The sequence below is a fragment of the Epinephelus moara genome, chromosome 2, assembly GCF_006386435.1.
Source record: "Epinephelus moara isolate mb chromosome 2, YSFRI_EMoa_1.0, whole genome shotgun sequence".
In the NCBI taxonomy this organism is placed as follows: Eukaryota; Metazoa; Chordata; class Actinopteri; order Perciformes; family Serranidae; genus Epinephelus; species Epinephelus moara.
This window is the reverse complement of record NC_065507.1, coordinates 12,359,049-12,366,268: the sequence shown is the minus strand read 5'-3', so window position 1 is coordinate 12,366,268 and position 7,220 is coordinate 12,359,049. Positions and strand designations below refer to the sequence as shown.

Below are 7,220 nucleotides of genomic sequence, written 5' to 3'. Positions count from 1 at the left end.
AGGCCCCGCCCCGTAACCTGGTCACAGGCGGGGCTTCGCTTCAAAGGCAGAGGGGGGAGCGAGAGAGTCGTCTGGTGGTGATCGGAAGAAGGTGCATGGGGGTGTGGAGGACCCTCGGGGGGCCCTTCGTGCAGGGCCCCGGAAGGAATAGAAAGCAAAGTGGACGTATTGATAAGAAATGTCATTACATCATGCAATTATTAAGGCTGACCAGCACGAGCTGTGCAAGAAGAATTATGATGATTTAATTAAGTTAAAGTAGTAATTCAACATACACCACAAGTAAAACAGATGCATTTCATGTTGGATCAGTAAAGTACACACATATCAGTACAATATCCTCCTGTTTGGTTGCATTTTTAATTTCCTCTAGCTATTTGGGATTAGTAGGACCTGATATCCTCAAATGTGACGACAATATAGTCTCAATGTCTTCAACAGGCCGATTATGTCCTCAAACGAGTACTTTTTTAATAAACATCTTAGCTTGTTACTGTTGCTAAAATTGGTGAAATCTGTTGCCTACAAATGTCATTTTTACCTCTTGCTGTCAGTTGTCAGGAATAAACGAAGATCGCCTCCAAAGATGGTCTGGGCCTCTTCATATTAACACAATGCAGACATCACTAGAGTCCAGCGGTTACACAAAGAACCCCAAAATACTGTGCTCCCATACTAACCCAGTACTAACTGCCCACAGGTTTTTTCATTTGTGAGTTAGTTTGAGTCGGAATGTTTAAAAACAAATTTAAAAAGGAATATTCATTATGTGAACACACTAAGGACATAGGATCTTATGTTGCAGGGCCATAGGTGGAAATCCTGCCTATTCCAGAAATACAAGAGACATGTCAGACACCTTTATGTACTTCTACTTTTCAACAGAGTAGGCTAAAACACGTTACCAGTTGTAACCAGACAGCGTTTTGTTCACTTCATTACCTTGTGGTTCAGTCTTTTGTGTGAATACAGCAGTCATACAAACAGCCCAGCCACTAAAAATCATTCAAAAACAGAATTTTGGACCAATTTTAGTGCAGCTTGGATTGTTACAATTTCCGGAAGTGTGTTTACGAAAGAGAAAACTTCATTCTCATACCAATTTTTTTTTTTATCTTTAGTAAATGGTAACTGTAATATTTCCATATTTAAAATCAACGTACCTTAAACAATTAAGTTCCAAGTATATTTTTCCTGCATTTAAAGTCTTTGCAATGGTGTGATTTTGTTTATAATCTTTTAAATAAATGAAGACTTGATTAAAAAAAAAATGACATAATTACAGCAAACACTTAAAAATATCAAGTCTCTGGCAGCCTTCATAGTGATGTGAGCGCTTTTTTTTTTTAAGCTACTAACAACACATTAGGGAGTTTTTTCTACATCTCATGAGGGTTTGATTGATTGAAATATTTTATTTCAAATATGCAAAAAACATACTTTAACAGTCCTTATAAGTTAACGAAAACAAAATAGCAATAACAAAAATTACAAAAAAAGAAAGAAACCAGTAGACAAACCATTTTTTTTTTGTCTTTACATATTTGAAAATGAGTGAGAAGAAGTGTACACTTATTACACTTAGGGTAATTCTTTATAGAATTATACAAACATGAACTGTCTCATACTTGTCTTTGACAAGTATGAGACAGTTTGTTCTTTGGCTGGCAGACAGAGATCATCGCAGACCACGTGCATCATGAGTTTCATGGTTTTGTCTTGTTTCTGATTGTTGCAATTGAACATGTTACAATGTTACATGTTACAATGTCTCCCCTACTTTATGATAAACCTTCGCGAAACCTTCCCATCAGCCTTAGCTGTAGGCCCACTTTGTGTTTAGTGCATATTAGCAAATGTTGGCATGGCTATTAAGCCAGATGCGAATCATTGGCTATACATCAGCATGTTAACATTGTCATAATGAGCATGTTAGCATGCTGATGTTAGCATTTAGCTTAAATCATAGCCCTATCAGAATAACATTCATTCATATATTTAAACGTGAGGCTGCATTAATGCAGTTCACACACACCCCTACTTCCACTGCATCCCTGATTTCCAGCACACATCTCAACAGTGTGAAGCCCTGACACATATGCTACAGCATGTGACTCAGCTGTAAAGGTGTACGAGGGCACCGAGCTCACTGTCTAAGAAAGTCTGCAATCTGATGCACCGTCACGTGTGCAGACAACATGTGGGAATGCATGTACGCAAAACCAATCTCATGCGCACACATACAAACACTAAATCTAGTTGGTATCTCAGGATTCCACTCAGTCTACTTAAACTAGCATGCTTGTCATAGCTCTTGTAGTTATTTCAGGTTACATACTGTTGTCAGACAGAGAGACAAATTTACAGGTAGACTGACTGGTTTGATCACAAAGAGAATGGTGTCTGTGTATTGTATTTCAGAGCGAGAGGATGACTAGAGTGTGTGTATGTGTGTGTAAAAGGAGACAGTAGTGTGCAGGCTGAGCTGAAGCTGTGTTGAAGGAAGGTTCAATAGATGTGAGAAATTATTTTTGCCACTTTATACTGCAGCTGTGATGGGAACCTCGTAATGGGTTAGCACCATCACAGAGTGTTCCCTCCAGCACTTCAGCCCATTAACATCCCATTCAACCTTTTAGTCACCTGATTACATCATCTCATTGCCTTTTTGAAAATCGTCCTTTGTGCCTTTGACAGATGACATTGTCTCTGAAATCAGATTTTGCTGCTCACTAAAATGCACAAAGCTCTACCAGGCTTTGCAAAAAATAGACTTCCCCCCAGTGTTTCCTGTTTTGTTTGTATGTGATCACAACACAACACACATGAGAGGATGCAAAATCATTTCAACTATTTTAGTCACCGATCACCTCAAATACCTCTGGGCATGTTCACATATCAAAGCTGCCCTGAAAAAACATTTCTCCTGTGCCTTCCGTCATCATTTGAAGAAAACTGTTGAGCAAAATCTAAACATGTAGAGTGTGGTGTATGTGGGTCCATGCAGGCTGCAGGTAGCTCATTAGTGATGCTACCAATCTTTAATCTCTGCTAAAGGCTGTAGAGTCATAAATTCAGGTTGTTTGACAGCTTGTTGACTGTGTAGATACAGATATGGTTCACACTGCATGCAGTACAAAGTGTTGGGATTTTAGTGAACCAAGGACGAAGAAATGCATGGTTTACATTTAAAGCAACCGCTGTGAGATAATACGCATGTTCTGTTCGGCCCTACTGTTTTTATCTTAAGCCTCCGTCAGTCTGAGATTTTAGCAGTCTTATAAGTTTAGTGCAGCTACACTGTGTGACTTGGATCTAATAAACTTGGGTACATACATACAGGCAAGGCTTCTGCTGCCCCAACTCCACAAGGTTTTCCTCTTTGCTTGAATCCCACACATTTCTTTAAACACGTTTTGTCTCCATAGCAAGCTGCTGTCTGTCTTTTCTGTCTGTTTGGGTTTAGCACCAGTGCATCATTTCATGCAGCATTTCTATTAGTTGGGTGGTAGACGTAGATCGTAATGGCAGTCACACAGTGAGGTGGTCATCCCAAACTTCTAACACTTAATGCAAGACTGTGACAATGGCTATCTTTAAACCTCTCTCGCTGTGCGATGTGAGACCACCTTTTTAGAGCCATTACCAAAAATATTGCCACGTTTCTTTCACGTTGGTCATCTTTTCTCTGGGACAGCCCAAAGTCGCAGTGTATACTGAGCTATACTTGAAAATGCGTGCTCACCTTTTCTAATCCAGACGTTCAGGATGTTTTTACCACAAGCCTATTTGTCTGCAAAGGCCTCGTCCTCTCCAAAAAGAAAGCACCCAGGGATTTAAACCAGTAAAAAAAAAAAAATGGATAAAGCAGTTTCAACAAATCAGTGTTTCTCCGATGCTGTTTAGCATGTTGGATATGGACCGCTAACGTAGCACCAGGCCCCAGGAATGCTGCTTAGCCTTACAGCCAACTTTTCCCAGTGGCCAGAGCAATGAAAAAACTCCCTGCGGCCAAAAAAGCATTTTCCCCATAGACCACCCTATAAAAGACACGTCAGAAATACTGTTCATGTTCAGCTAACATTGTTAACAAACACTACTGCTGATATTCAGTGAGCTGCATATTGCAAAAACTAACCCAGAAGCTAGAAACTTTTTTTGGTGTATGCGCCAGGCGAGCAGCTCCATTGGAATGAATAGGCGTCATCTTAGCATCTCATATTTAGGTATCATTATAAAGCTATGCCTGGCACCTGCTAAACTGTGCTCACCTTTTTTGTCTGATAACTTACAATCCAGATGTTCAGGAGGTTTACACCAGTAGAATTACCCGCAGAGGTCTCAAAACCAGACCCAAGGTAAAAAATCACGGAGGGGCTTCTAACTATAGCAGCTGATGTCAAATGCAAATGGCTCTGTCTAAAGCCTGTGTTTGGTTTGTCTTTTCTTGGCTACTGTAGAAACACAGCGGTGCAACATGGCAATCTCCGTAGATGAGGACCTGCTTCCTAAGTAGATATAAACAGCTCATTAACAAAAACCAAACTATTCTCAATTTTAGGTGGTTATACACCAAATACAGCATAATACTTAAATCTTTATGTTCCATTTATATTCAATTTCACATTGCCATTTTGGCCTCAACATATCTCTTCTAATTTGCATGTGTGCCATCTGTGGCTGGAATAAAAGATTGAGAAGAAAGAATCAGGAAAAAAATATATACGTTTACCTTATTTAGCATTTTTGACAGGAGTTTCCCCGTATGCATGTGGTTATGTCCTACAGCCCATGTGTGCTTTTATTTTCATGGTGCTTCGCCTCTCACACAAAACAATTAGTCATAAAAAAAGGTCTTAGCACAGTTCAAAGGTGGTACAGACACTTAGAACCAGTTTCAGTCTGAGAGAATGGAACAAGCTGTGTCGCTGACTCACAAAATAAAGCACCTGCTATGGGCGTTGGAAGTTACACATATCTGGAACTTTAGTCATATAAAGTCAACAGCCTTGTGTCACTCACACTGCTTTCTGTTATATCAGTGAAGCCTGCCAGTGGTGGAGGAAGTATTCAGATCCTTTACTAACTTGGAAAAATATAAAAATACATCATCACAAACCCTGCACTGAAAATGTTGCATTGAGAATGTTGCGACATAGCTGTGTAAAATCCAGAAATTTACCCATTGAAATTCACATGAAAGAGACAAAATGACTGGCCATAATGACAATGATTATACAGCCAGACTTTCATCATTGTTTATGGCACCCACGGGTTCCACTGCCAATCCAACGCCAATTACCTCAATAAAATGTATTTTTATGTTTCCATGCCGTGGGACCGTTTTGTGCGTAAAACAGGCGTGTCAAGGCTGAGGGCCTGTCACCAGTGTTAACCGATCTGCCTCCAGTAATTGTGTTATGTGCACGCATGTGAACAGATAAGATTCGGAGGGTGGGGGCTGAAACGCGGCACCTTTACCCTGCCACTTTCAAAGACCTACCCAAATGTCCTTTCATGTTTTTGTGGTTTGTAGAATTAGTTTGCTGTTCGTTTTATTCGGGACTGAGCATGGCTGCCGAGGGTTTCAAACACGCCTGGGTTTAAGATCCTGCTGCTGCTGACCTTTGACCTCCTTTTCAGGGAGGCAAGCGGACAAAAATTTACCCACAGGAAACGATGAAGCAGTACGTATTGACTCTAAGTCTGAGCATGATTCTGGATTTGTGAATTTATCTGAGTATTGCCAAATAAGCAATATTCCCTGATACCCTCTGTGGAACATTATGTTATTTTCAGTCTCCAGTGATATGACGACAGTATTTCTATCGTGTCTCTTTAAGCTGTTACGCTTCATAATTCCCTCCCAGATGTACGAAAGGATCATCACAGTACTTGTTGTTTCATGTGTTGAGATCACTCACTGACTTTTGTAAGACAACAAGTGAGCTGGAGTTGGCAGGCAGGTATCTCTTTTATAGGGCGTCCTCCGAGACAAGTCAAAACTTGAACAATAGGACATCGTTATGCATGTCAGCCGAGGAGGAATGCTGGAGATCTGTCGGTATGCAACCAGGCAATTACTCTCATAGACGTCAGCTCTCCCATGTCTTTCGTGGCAAGACTGTAATTTCCCAATTACTAACCCTCATTGGACCTGCTTTGACGGCAATGGTGTTTGCCTGGAAGACGTTTCTCTTCATCTCTGACCTCTTGAACCGCAGCTTGTGGCCTGTGCATAGAAAAATAAATGATTTAAAAACTGTGCAGAGATCTGGTGGCAGTTTGTGGATGAGAAAAATGGTTTGCATGTAAATAGCTGTGGCACATTATCAGGAAGGTTAGCCTTTTCACCTTTGTTATTAAAGTTCAGGGAGTTAATGGTGGGAGATGTTAAGAGATACACGTGCTTAAACGGCGTTGAGGGGGTAATTAATAGGTAATTAATCTCATGAATAACATATTCAATTTGATGTTTCCTCCACAGTGGCTCCCACAGGGATCCTGAAAGCTAAATGAGGGTGACTTTAATTTCCTGTTATTTCACTTTTGAGAACAATAGGAAAAAGTACGAGACTGAATGTTGCATCCTACTGTTATCTCCCGTCCTTACAGAGACGGGCACTAAACCTTAATGGATTAAATGCTTGATTGAGTATGTAGATGTAGGGGTCCTTATATAAACTAGTTTTAGAAATCTGTCTCTAATTCCTGTTGAAAGGGAATAAAAGAGCTCAGCTTATGACTCTCATAGCAGGCGTATCCTTAAAGCCACTCATCTAAATGTCACATAGATAGTTTTTTGGAAAGAGATTGCATAAAAGTATAACTGGCCACACCAAGCATGTTACGTAATACACAAAAATCCTTGAATTGTTTCTGTTATAATCTGACGTATACAGCTACGTGTCAAGTTTGCATTTCGTGCTTAGAGTCCAGCCCTTTTGAGAAATCCTCCCTTTAGAAACTGTTTGTCTGAGCAGGCTCGTCTGCACACAACGAAACTTGCGCCGGAAGGCAGTGCAGCACAGCAGGTTCCTAAAAAACTACTTCTGGTGAAACAGGGAGGAGAGGGAAGCTGACTCAAAGCCGAGTCAGTAAACATTACACTCCCTTATGGAAATGTAACTGATCAGCTGTGCAGGACAGAGTCAGGCTTCCCAGTAAATATATTAAGAACCCAATAAATACGAGCATAAGGGGATGACTCAGTCTCAAAT

At 40.5% G+C, this 7,220-nt stretch overlaps 1 protein-coding gene across 1 annotated transcript in view; it reads left to right on the top strand.

The window, feature by feature from the left end:
• ssr3 (signal sequence receptor, gamma) overlaps positions 1 to 7,220 on the top strand; it is a 168,905-nt gene that overhangs the window by 126,006 nt on the left and 35,679 nt on the right. The window lies entirely within an intron of this gene.